Below are 13,519 nucleotides of genomic sequence, written 5' to 3'. Positions count from 1 at the left end.
TCCCATAGTAATTTTGTTCAGATTTCAAAAGCAGCTAGGGTCCTCTATACTATCTCTCCCCAAGACAGCTCCCATAGTGTTAGCATAAATCATTATTTATGGTCCTCCCAGTAAGCTAGATTCCAAAGTCCTACTCGGCTAGTTACATAATGTGTTAGAGAACTTGTGTGTGATTTTATTTGTTAAGCACCTTCTTTTCTTACACAGATGCACTGTGACGTTTTTGGTCATAGTACATTTTCCTTTATTAAGTTTAGCCTTTGTCTAATACTTGAACCGCATTAATGAAATAAACTGATTATATTAATACTGTGTTTTTTAGATACATTTGAACCGAATTGGGTTTTTGTATTTTGATCTATGTAGTAGGGGACAAAGGACTCCTAATTTTAACTATCCTTTGTGGTGGCAGCATTAGGAGTTATAGATGCAGATAGGGGGTGGTGATTTTTGTACTTTCTTGGGCTAGAATAGTTTAGAAAGTGTTTTGTTAACCCTTTCATCCCCCACATCTTAGTCACAGCCTGGATCAGGAGAGGTGTACATCAAACCCTCTGAATCAGAATGCCATCCTAATTCAGACAGCAAGGAAACAAGTGACACTGATGTCGAGCCTCATATTCACCCCCCAAAAAAAGGCCTAATCTCCACAAGAGCAATTTAAAGAGTCTTGAGGTGACAATTTAATTTGGAGTCAACCTCAATTTTATAGCCCTGAAATTCCTGATTTTACCTAGTCTGCTGGTATTAATGTTAATATAACTAATTTCAAACTAGCAGACTTTTAAAAATATTTTTGTCAGATGCTATAGTAGAAGAAATGGCTTGCCAAACTAATATTTACGCAGAGCAGTGCTTGGCCCAGAAATCACCTAGAGATTTACAAAACTATAATTGGGTCCCAACAAACACTGCAGAATTGAAAAAAATGGGAATCATACATAAGCCAAGCATCTAATTATATTGGTCTACTCATCCTGTATTTTCAACATTTCTGTTCCCAGCAGTAATGCCCAGATAAAATATGAAAGCTTACACAGTTTCCTCCACTGTATGGATAATACCTAGGCCCCTCCTTTGACTGACCCAAATTATGATAGATTATATAAAATAAGACAACTAATGGATTATTTTAACATTTTTTTTTATAGGGAGACTAACTAGAAAACATTTCCCCAGTTCTATCCCTCCTACAGCAAAGAAGGCCTGGCCCCAAAAACTCTGCAAAGTTTTATAAAAAAGTAGGGTGAGGAAAGATTCATGTTTTTACTATATGACAAGTCTGGCTTTTGCATCAAAATTGCTTTGAAATTTATCATACCGTTAAAAAAATATACTAAAAATGCTGGGTATAAATAATTTGCCAATTCCAAAATTTGTGTATTTTACAATTCCAAAATTTGTGTAAGTAATTACAATGCTTGCCATAAATATGTATGGCTTTTTTTGCATGAAAATCATAATTTAATGCAGGCAGTTATGCCATAGCAAACAAGAAATTAACCCTTTCCCCAAAATCCTCTTTCAGAGCTGTGGTGCACACCTTCGATTAGCGACCTTCTATGAACCTTACATGACCCTTTGCCAAACGTATCGAAAAATCCCCTTTCAGAAATGTGATTCACAGATGCAATTAGTGTCCTAATTACCAAAACTAATGACAAGCCCATACATGTCTGCTATTTCTGAACAAAGAGACCCTAAAAAAGATTTTGAATTATCACTGCACGTTTTGTGTAAATAAGGTCAGTGAAAAACTCAAAGTTTGTGAAAAGAATAACTCTTTTTCTCTAAATTATTGCATTTGGCATTTAAGGGCCTGTATACTCCAGAATTTTTATTGTTTAAAAAGATAGATAATCCATTTATTAACCATTTCCCAGTTTTGAATAACCAACAGTTAAACTAATATAATTTTTATCTCTATGATTACCTTGTATCTATGCCTCTGTATACTGCCCCCTTATTTCAGTTATTTTAACAGACTTGCATTTTAGCCAATCCTCTCATAAGTAACACCACGGGAGTGAGCACAATGTTATCTATATGGCACACATGAACTAACACCCTCTAGCTGTGAAGCTGTCAAATGCATTGAGCTAAAAGGTGGCCTTCAAGGACTTAAAATTAGCATATGAGCCTACTCAAGTTTAGCTTTCAACTAAAAATACAAAGAGAACAAAGCTAATTTGATAATGCAAGTAATTTGGAAAGTTGTTTAAAATTGCATGCCCTATCTGAATCATGAAAGTTTAATTTTGACTACTCTGTCTCTTTAATCTGACTGCCAGCTGTTGGTATGAAATATACCAAAATGGGCCTAGATCATTACATTGGGTTGTCTACTTTTAAAATATATAAAAGTTTAGTTTGGCAGTTATGCAATACCGAGTAAACCATTAACCCTTTGCCTGAACATATCTAAAAATCCACTTTCAGAACTGTGATTCACAGCTGCAATTAGCGGCATTCTGATTACCAAAACCAATGCCAAGCCCATACATGTCTGCTGTTTCTGAACAAAGGAACCCTAAAAAAAAATTAAAACAATTTGAATTATTAATGCACGTTTTGTGTAAATAGTGTCAGTGAGAAACGAAAGTTTCTAAAAAAGTTAAATATTTTATATGATTGCATCTGCATCATCTGACGTCCAAATGGTGTCATGAAATATACCAAAATGAGCCTAGATCAATACCTTGGGTTGTCTACTTTATATATAGATAGTTTTTGGGTTCAATTTTAAAAATGCCAACCAATTGTGTCATTCCAAAATCAGAAATGCAGTGCACAGGTGCAATTATCGCCCTTTTGATCACCAAAAGCAATGGTAAACCCATAAATTTGTTCATTTTGAACACCGGGAATCCTAGAGAAGTTTTTCCAATCATTTGTCTTAGGACTTCAAAAGTTATGTGTAAATAAGTTCAGTGAGAAACCTGAAGTTTGTGAAAAAGTTGATTTTTTTTAAATATGATCATATTTTGCATATATCTGACTGCAAAATGATTTCATGAAATATACTAAAAAAGGCCTTAATTAATACTTTGTTATAAATATTTATAGTATACATAGCTGCAGATAAAAACCTTTAAATTATCAAAAATAATGTAATATATATACAGTACTTCTGTTCTTAGCTGAATCAGAGGATGCCAGTGAGAAAATTCCTAGGGCTATTTTTTCTACAGCTAGAAAGCTGCAGGATTTTGGGGCATGTGATAATATTATATATATATATATATATATATATATATAAAATAAATTCAAATAGTGCACTCTCACTAGCCAACCATAAACACAGACCAGGGTGCTTAAAGTAATATTCAATCAGATCAGGTAATAAGCACTCACTGGATTTAAGCACAGCACACTTTATTAGGCAGTGACGTTTCGGGGCATTCACCCCTTCTTCAGACAACGTCTGAAGAAGGGGTGAATGCCCTGAAACGTCACTGCCTAATAAAGTGTGCTGTGCTTAAAGGGCCATAATACCCAAATGTTTAAACACTTGAAAGTGATGCAGCATAGCTGTAAAAAGCTGATTAGAAAATATCACCTGAACATCTCTATGTAAAAAAGAAAGATATTTTACCTCAAAAGTTCCTCAGTAGCCACCTCCCATTGTAAAGGATTTCTAAGCAGCATTTTAGTGTGTTTGTCCTGGGACATCTGAAGGGACTAGCATCGTGCACGCTCATATTATTTCACCAATCAGGTAAAGGAAGCTTACTATGAAATCTCATGAGAGTTAAGTGAAATCTCATGAGATCACAGTGAGAGTTCATGACCTCAGCACTGCTGATGCCGATTGGCTGCTGTTCATTTCTTCATTTATTTAAATTTTTTTACCTGCAGCTGGGAGCAGCTGAGTATAACTTTTTACACAGAACTTACTCTGCTGAGCTGAGGAAATTGTGAGGTAAAATATCTTCCTTTTTTACATAGAGAAGCTCAGGTGATATTTTTTCTGTCAGCTTTTTACAGTTATACTGCATCAGTTTCAAGTGATTTAGCATATGAGTATTATGTCCCTTTAAATCCAGTGAGTGCTTATTACCTGATCTGATTATATATATATATATATATATATATATATATATATATATATATATATATATATATATATATATATATATATATTTTTTTTATTTTTTTTCCAGTACTTTGAGCAAATTTTCTGGTAGTAAAGGGGTAAAACTATAGTAATGCACAAAAAAAAAGAAAATTGTTGCTCTCTTCTAGATGCATGATATATATTTTTATTAAAGTTTAACCCCTTAATGACCGGACCATTTTTCAAATTTCTTACCTTTAATGACAATGGCTATTTTTACATTTCTGCAGTGTTTGTGTTTAGCTGTAATTTTCCTCTTACTCATTTACTGTACACACACACACATATTATATACCATTATTTTCATCATATCTTATAATTTACTATATTTTTTTTTGTAAAATATGATGAAAAAATGGAAAAAAAACACTTTTTCTAACTTTGACCCCCAAAATCTATTACACATCTACAACCACCAAAAAACACCCATGCTAAATAGTTTCAAATTTTTGTCCTGAGTTTAGAAATACCCAATGTTTATATGCCCCTTGCTTTTTTTTGTAAGTTATAGGGCAATAAGTACAAGTAGCACGCTGCTATTTCCAAAATATTTTTTTTTCAAAACTAGCGATAGTTAAATTGGAACACTGATATCTGTCAGGAATCACTGAATAATCCTTCACATGTATATATTTTTAAAAAGAAGACAACCTAAGGTAATAAGCTTGGGGTATTTTGACTCTCTTCATGCAACCATTTTACCACCAATCAATGCCAAAGTTTTAAAAGAAAAAAAATAAGTGGTGAATTTTTGACAAAATAGCAATTTAAGAATACATGCACTGAGAATGTTAAGGGTTACTAGCAAATAGCACCCCAATATGTGTTCAGCAACATCTCCTGAGTACTGTGATACCACCCATGTATAGGTGTATCGGGTTCTCTGGGGGATAAAAGGCCTTATTTTTAGGGGGCGCATTCCAGTTTTCCAACTAATCTACATTCTCAAGTTGTTCAGAAGTGTTGTGCCATAGTTCACTTTGATGAATTCTACCTATGTGTTAAATGTGAAAGTTCAACCACAAACCAAACATGTTTTGTTCAATTGCTGCATAACCGAGATAAAATTGAGCTAAATAGGTTACAAAATCAGTGTTGCACAATCTTTTCATGCTGCTTACAACTTCTCCTGTATGCAAAATACAACACCAAACAAAATAAAATAACCTACTTCTCTAAGTGGTTTAGAAATTACCTATGGTGTACCCTTAAGGGCATAACGACCAGCGTCGTACAGAGTACGACGTTGGTCGTTAAGGGGCTAATAAGTTCTCTGCACCCCATTTTAAATTGTGTACATCAGTGTGTACATTGGATACCTCTCCAGAGTCTAATACATACACCAATCACGTCCGCTCTGTCCTATGGGTTTAACATCACACTAGTCACCAAACTACAACGAATCGCTGACAACAGGTTGTATCCACTGGTTATTTGCATCAAAAAAGGAATTGGATAGATCAGGAGAGTTGGAGAAGGTTTGGATTTGATATGTCCCTTAATTTCATGCCAGCTCCCTATGAAACTAAGTGCTACATGAGGACTTAAAGGGACAGTCTAGGCCAAAATAAACTTTCATGATTCAGATAGAGCATGTCATTTTAAACAATTTTCCAATTTACTTTTATCACCAATTTTGCTTTGTTCTCTTGGTATTCTTAGTTGAAAGCTTAACCTAGGAGGTTCATATGCTAATTTCTTAGACCTTGAAGCCCACCTCTTTCAGAATGCATTTTAACAGTTTTTCACCACTAGAGGGTGTTAGTTCACGTATTTCATATAGATAACACTGTGCTTGTGCACGAGAAGTTATCTGGGAGCAGGCACTGATTGGCTAGACTGCAAGTCTGTCAAAAGAACTGAAAAAAGGGGCAGTATGCAGAGGCTTAGATACAAGATAATCACAGAGGTTAAAAGTATATTATTATAAATGTGTTAGTTATGCAAAACTGGGAAATGGGTAATAAAGGGATTATCTATCTTTTAAAACAAAAAAAAATCTGGTGTAGACTGTCCCTTTAACTGTCTGATCTAATAGAGAACAGTTATTTGGATCATTATATTTATTCATTTTTTGTTGAATATACTAACTCTCAGCCTATAGTTAATTATTATGAGACAACAGTACACCATATGCTTTAGATAATCCCTAACATAATGGACATTACTTGCATTCCCCCTACATGTCATATTGTATATTTCTTGTAGACCCTTAAAATAGCACCATTATATCACTCACACTGTTAACACTCAATTTGCTTCTTCAGAGTACTTTTCTGCCTGATGTACTATGTGGGGACACACTAGCTACACAAAGTCATGTCTAAGGGAAACATGGTTGCCTTTCACTACTTGTCTACCTATGACAACTACTTAAAGTCCAACTACCAGCTTAAATATCTTATATATCAGCATCTCAAAGCTTAACATTTAGTACTTCTTTTGAGTATTAGACTCTACCATCTTAAAGGCAACAGTCTGCTTCAGCATGGTGCGTGTATATAAGGGTTACCTATTTGGAGATGACTTTATAACAAATTACGGTTTGATCTCTGATTCTTGGAAATCTATCTTGGTGTTTAACTTTTGAATATTGGTTGCTAGGATCTGCTAAGCTTTCATACAGCTGGCTCCAATGTTATGTTCAAACTCTCTACTTAACTCATAGGTGGCATTCTCTCCCCCGTGTTACACTCTTAGCTTTCTATCAGAAGGGAGATTACCACTTATATGGTATATAAAATAAGAAAATTTAAACTTAAGTGTATTGTCCATAGGAAAGTCACCTCTCACTTTCAGATAACATTAATCTAGTGGGATGTGGTATATATATTTTGAGACTACTAACTGTCACAACTCTATAAAAGGCTTAGTGTGCTGCTACCACTGCTTTGATAATTTGAATGACATGGGGGAAAATATCCTTCTCTAAATATGACAACATACTTATATATTTTATTGTTAATACTATATTTTGCTTACTTTATTATATTTTGTGCTATTATTACTAATACTATATACAAAGGGTCCATGAGTGGTACCCCTGACTAATTCCCCTATCAAACTATATATTAACGATTTTTGGCCCAAGAGTGGCCAATGGTTATCACAAGGGGTTATGCTCTAAGCATAGACAGTTAAAAAAAAGGGGGGATAGATTTACACCTATATCAGAAAAGCTTAAAAAAAATGAGGTGCACCACTAGAGGCCCAAGAGTAGTCTCCTTTTGTTTGAACCTACCTTCTATAGCTTTCTATCTTCCCTGCTACTAGGAGGTCCAAGAGCGGCCTCATTTCTTCTAGAAGGTATATAGGTTGACAGGCGAAATAGATATATATATATATATATACATACATAATAAAATGTTCTTAACATTTGCCATATTATCCTGTAATGTTTACCCTTTTTGGTTTATATTAATTGTATGCCTTGAAACTAATTTTCTTTATATTTTTGTTTTGTGCACCGACATATCGTGTTTGTATGCCTTAAATTGAACCTTAATGGAAAAAAAAAGATACTATTGACCTAAAAACAGTAAAATGTTGTATGTGGACCACCTGTCAGGAATAATTTTGAATGACCACATAAATTGCAGCTTAGTGTTTGCTCTGTGATCTATTTACCCTAGTCTATACTGTGTTTTGCAATACACCACTTATAGCAATAGTGACATAGTTATACATTTGGAGAATAGCATCTGCCGTGTGCCTAACAGTCATCCTGCAGCAACTGCTCAAGAGAAAAAATATCTATATCCTTAGATAAATGCATGTAGAAAATCTATATAAAACTACTGAACCTGTGTGTACTTTCACACAAAAAAAAACAACAACACAAGAGCTACTGATTGCATTCCGATTGTGTGAACTGTGTAATGTTTTTATTATCTCACCTGCAAGCAGAGGCGTAACTACAGGTTTCTCAGAGGTCTCAACTGAAACCGGGCACACACCTCTAGGGAGCCATCAAGACCCTGCAATCAGTAGCAGCATCACACCACCAGCATCCTGTCTGGCCCCTCTGTTTGCTACCCTGCAAACCGGGCTCACAGTTTATGCAAAGAACATGGCTTTCCATTTATAATAAAGTGTCAGGGTTTCCAAGATGGCCCCATCAGTGTTGCTGTACAGAAAAACCTGTCTCCATATTTCTACAAGAAGGCTGCAACAGGCTAACCAAAGGATGACTCATTAACCGAGAAGCAGATCCTCTTTCACCCATGTGGCTACTGGCTCTGTTTCTGCTTATTATTCTGCTGCTATCTACATTTTTTGAGCAGCTTATGATTTTTTTATGACCCTGAACCGTATATTTTGTTTACCTGTTACCCTTGGAATTTCTTACCTACTAGAATTTTTTACCCTAGTTAAAGGGACTTTAACCCCGCCAAAAAAACTCTCAGGCATATAAAAAAAAGAGGCGAGTTAAAGGGTCATGAAACCCAAATTTTTTCTTTCATGATTTAGAAAGAGTATGTGATTCTAAACAACTTTCTAATTTACTTCTATTATCTAAATTTCTTCATTCTCTTGATATCCTCTGCTTAAAAGCATATCTAGATAGGCTCAGTAGTTGCTGATTGGTGGTTGTACATAGATGCCTCGTTTGATTGGCTCACCGATGTGCACAACTATTTCTTCAACAAAGAATATCTAAAGAATGAAGCCAATTAGATAATAGAAGTAAATTGGAAAGTTGTTTGAAATTGTATTCTCTAGCTGAATCTTGAAAGAAAATTTTTAGGTTTAATGTCCCTTTAAACATGTCCAAACATGTAATATCAGTTTATTTTATTTAAATACTCTTTAAGAAAACACTAAGGCCATACTGGCTACTCAAAAAAATGTAATAACCCCAGAAATCAAGCATTTAAAACCAATGTACCTAATTATTAAAGGAGAACTAAAGTCAAAAATTAAACTTCCATGATTCAGATCCTTTAAGGCACTATGACCATTGTAAATATAATACCAATCTGATGTTAACGTGGAATTTATGGTTGGATTTTTTATAAGGTGTCATTACCTCTCTAGCATGTTATCACGTTTTCTAAATGATTTTTTATTAATCTGTACTCTACACTAGGAGTGCCCAAAAAGGTAGTTGTGCTTTAACATCAAATCTCTAATTTCTGTGGGAAAATATCACACCTTTATTATGTGGCCTCTCTGTTTCCCCATTTCCATTACTGATTTATCCATTTAACTATAATAGAAAAATAATGCTTAAAATTTATTTTGCATTTCAATAATTCACTCAAACAGTCCACCCAAGCAGATGAAACTAACATTTTACAACCAAGTACCTTTCATTTCCATACTAGATTTGATCATATTCTCATTGTATAACTGTATGGTTTATCTCACCATTATAATGACTAACTTACTTGACAGTTTTACCAAAGCTTGACGTTTAATTGGTTAGGAGTTTATACTTGGTCTTTGTTGAACCCGGTTATATTACATAATTTTTAATATGCCACTTAATTAAAGTTTGAATGGTGGTGGCTTCTCTATTGTATAATTTTGATACTTTAAATAACACACCCAATTTTCTTTGGTAGAATTAAGACTGCCTGTAGCATGAACTGCCCATGCATTTCCATTAAAGGGATAGTCAAGTCAAAATTAATCTTGCATGATTCAAATAGAGCATGTAATTTTAAACAACTTTCTAATTTACTTCAACAAAATGTGCAGTGTTTTTATATTTACACTTTTTAAGTCACCAGCTCCTACTGAGCATGTGCAATAATTCACAGACTATATGTATATGCATTTGTGATTGGCTGATAGCTGTAACATAGTACAGGAGTGGAAATAGACATAACTGAAATTTGTCAGAAAAAATACCAGAATCATTTGAATTTCAGACTAAGTGCTATTGTATTGTCTTTTTATAATGCATTTGTTGAGTATGCTTATCTACTGTTTATACTGGTCCTTTTAACACAGGACTACTTTTGTGTGCCCAGCACTTTTGTTTGCTCTATTTATTACAAGTGATACACCAATGTTACACAGCAAAATGTATACACTATTATCTTGAAGTCGTATTTTATTATATTTGTGCATAAACCGTTTTACAGTTTTGTTCGCTTTCTGTCTCCCATTTTTAAACCTACGTCATTTCATGTGTATGACCTTTTATGCATAATTATTTTTTAACCTATTCCTTTACCCTTGTTTCTTACATAACTATTAATTTCGTACATAAATAACCATTATAGTGATAAAAATGACACACCATCATGTGTTATAGAGCATGTCCTTTTATCACTAGCGACACTGCAAAGGCTAAGTGTTTAACCCAAACAAAGGGGTTAAACACATTGTTAAAGTATCTCTCAGAACCCTCAGAGCACTGCAGGTAGAGAGTAGCACCTGACGCTAATCCAATCAGTAGCACTAGTCATAAAACCCAGCTGTGCAGCTAGTACAATATAAAGGGAAGAAGAATAAAAACATTTTAATGCACTTGCACGGTCTTATTCTAAATTCAGCAAAATAGTTGTTGAAGAATAAATATGTGACAGCTATTTCATTTTTAAAACTTCTGTTGAAGTGTACACATTCCATTATTTTCTTTATAACTGACACTAACCCTAAAGAGCAGACAATATATTTATGCTGCAATTGTGCTTAGCAGTCTAATGTAGACCTTCATTTCTGAAGCAAAAACGTGTATCTGTAGTAACAATCCAAACTCATGTCAGTTATGAAACTGGAAGTTTGTAAAACAATTGAGAATCTTTTTTTTTTTTTTTTTTTTAACATTCCACACTCAGTCTTACTGGAAAATAATATTCTGTAACATTTAACCCAATATTCTCCTCCACAGCACTACAATAAACTAATGCTATATATAACATTTTACTTTTCAATCAGGTCGATTCCAGACCTAAATAAAATGTTAAAGCAAAGTAAATAGGCTCATAGATTTTACTTTATATCTAAATAGCATTAACATCTTAAGAGTAAAAAAAATGATAAGGCACTTAATCTTATTTTGTTCGAAACAACTCTTAATTATTATTTTTTTTTAAAAGCCACAATTGCATAACATGGCCGACAAAAAAAAGATGATATATACTGATAAAAATCATCTTCATGTTTATGGACTGTTCTTCTGATAACACAAAAAAATATAAATATATATATCAAATTTAAAAAAAAAGGCTCCCTTTATTAGTATCAGACATAAAAAAACAATCTGAGAACCAAGAACAGAGTGAGGAAGGATCGTGACTTCAGACTGCTGGTTTCTTTTTTCAAATGTAATCTGACCTGGTGGCTGTATAAGACAAACTAGACAGGAAGGAAGGAAACTGAAGAGCACTCCTGCATCTGATTTGCTGGAGAGAATGTCAATCATAAGTAGCAGGGCAGTCTGTGCTAGCAGGTTTGGTGTATTAAAATTAACTATTTATTTGCTGTTCTCTGCAGAAAGAAACTGCTAGATTCCGGACTTAATAGATCTATCTTATTGTATATTTATTAAGGATAACCTGCAATATCAGTAAGTTAAAAAAATAAATAAAACTGTAGTTTATTAAAGAGTTTGCATTACTTCCAAATAAATCCCCTATGTTCACTGCTGTAATATACAATAAATAAATACATAAATAGATAATAATTAAGTATGTAACCTTATTTGTTCCAAAAAAGTGCAACAAGACACAGTGATGTGTTGTCTGGCAGCCAAGGGATGCACACTTTTATAATTAATTTCTCAAAGAGTGTGACTATCTGTCCATAAGCAGTAATAGTTTTAAACCCAATTGTCTGTTATCTCTTAAAAATTGCATTTACAGATTAGATTTTAACCCCCTATTGGAAAGGGGTGTAAAAGTTTACATAAGACTGTTGTAGACATATTCATCAGCCATAGGGTTAAGGTATCAGACTTTAAAGGGACAGTACACTGTAAAATTGCATTTTTTAGGTGTATTTGTGTATATGAAGTTACTGGTTTTGTGCTTTTAAACCACAGCTTATTACAATGGGTTTAGTTTCAGGCAGTATCATATCTCATTATGTTATCCCTTTGTGTACAAACACTTTCTTCCTTATCTTATATTTGTCTGGAAAACTAAAGCGCAATACTTAGAGAGAACAATGGAAACTTATCATTTTATTACTTAATGGACACTGAACAATTTTTTTCTTTCATGATTCAGATAGAGTATGACATTTTAAGCAACTTTCTAATTTACTCCTATTATCCATTTTTTCTTCATTCTCTTGCTATCTTTATTTAAAAAGCAGGAATGTGATGCATAGGAGCCGGCCCATTTTAGGTTCAGCACTATGGATAGCTCTTGCTTATTGAAGGCTTAGATTTACCCACCAATAAGCAAGCATAACCCATGTTCTCAACCAAAAATGGGCCGGCTCCTATGCATCACATTCCTGCTTTTTAAATAAAGATAGCAAGTGAATGAAGAAAAATTGATAATAGGAGTAAATTAGAAAGCTGCTTAAAACTGCTGCTCTATCTGAATCATGAAAGACAAAATTTGGGTTTAGTGTCCCTTTAACTATCCTGCACCCCACTGGGAGTGTAATTTCTTCTGCTGGCTTACTTAGGCTATTCAATAGCCCAGACTCCAGTGTACAAACTTTCAGTATAGGTGGGGATACCACAGGCTAAATCAGCTGTTTCAAAGGTCAAACTAGGGATGAAGGATCTACTTTTTTTTAACAATTTAATACATTTGAGCAGGTAAAATGGGTCATTGGGAACAATTTTAAGGGGATAACATTTTTGGGTGAACTGTCCCTTTAACAAAGCAAATTTATCTGTAGCATAAACCACTTTTAAAGAGGCATTTAAATGGACATAAACTAGGAAAATACTGACATTTAAAGATCAATTAGAGAAATTTTTGCAATACACTTCAAACATGTTTTTGACAAAAGTTATCAGTGCTGGACGATACACAACCTGCTGATTATATGACTTTAGGCTACATGCTTTCTATACATGTTTTAAGTGGAACTGCTTACGTGTCATGTTACTAACAAACAGTGCTTGACGTACAACTGTATGGGCAGCAGGTTGCATGCTCACTTAAAATGACAAGAACCCCACATTTTTTTTCTTGATACAGATAGAGCACACAATTTTAGACAACTTTCCTAACTAACCTTCAACTATCAAATTTGTTTCATTCTCATGGTAGCCTTTGTTGAAGCAGCAGCAAACTACTCAAATCTAGCGGAACATGTCGGGTAAGCCAATGGCAAGAGGCATATATGTTCAGCTACCAATCAGCAGCTAGCTTCAAGTATTCCATTACTGCTCCTAAATCTACCTAGGTATTCTTTTCAACAAAGGATACCAAGAGAACAAAGCAGTTTAGATAATAGAAGTAAATTGGTAAGTCCTTTAAAACT

The sequence above is a fragment of the Bombina bombina genome, chromosome 3 (assembly GCF_027579735.1).
Source record: "Bombina bombina isolate aBomBom1 chromosome 3, aBomBom1.pri, whole genome shotgun sequence".
NCBI classification, from domain to species: Eukaryota; Metazoa; Chordata; class Amphibia; order Anura; family Bombinatoridae; genus Bombina; species Bombina bombina.
The sequence above is the reverse complement of the archived record's forward strand: the minus strand, read 5'-3'. Positions refer to the sequence as shown.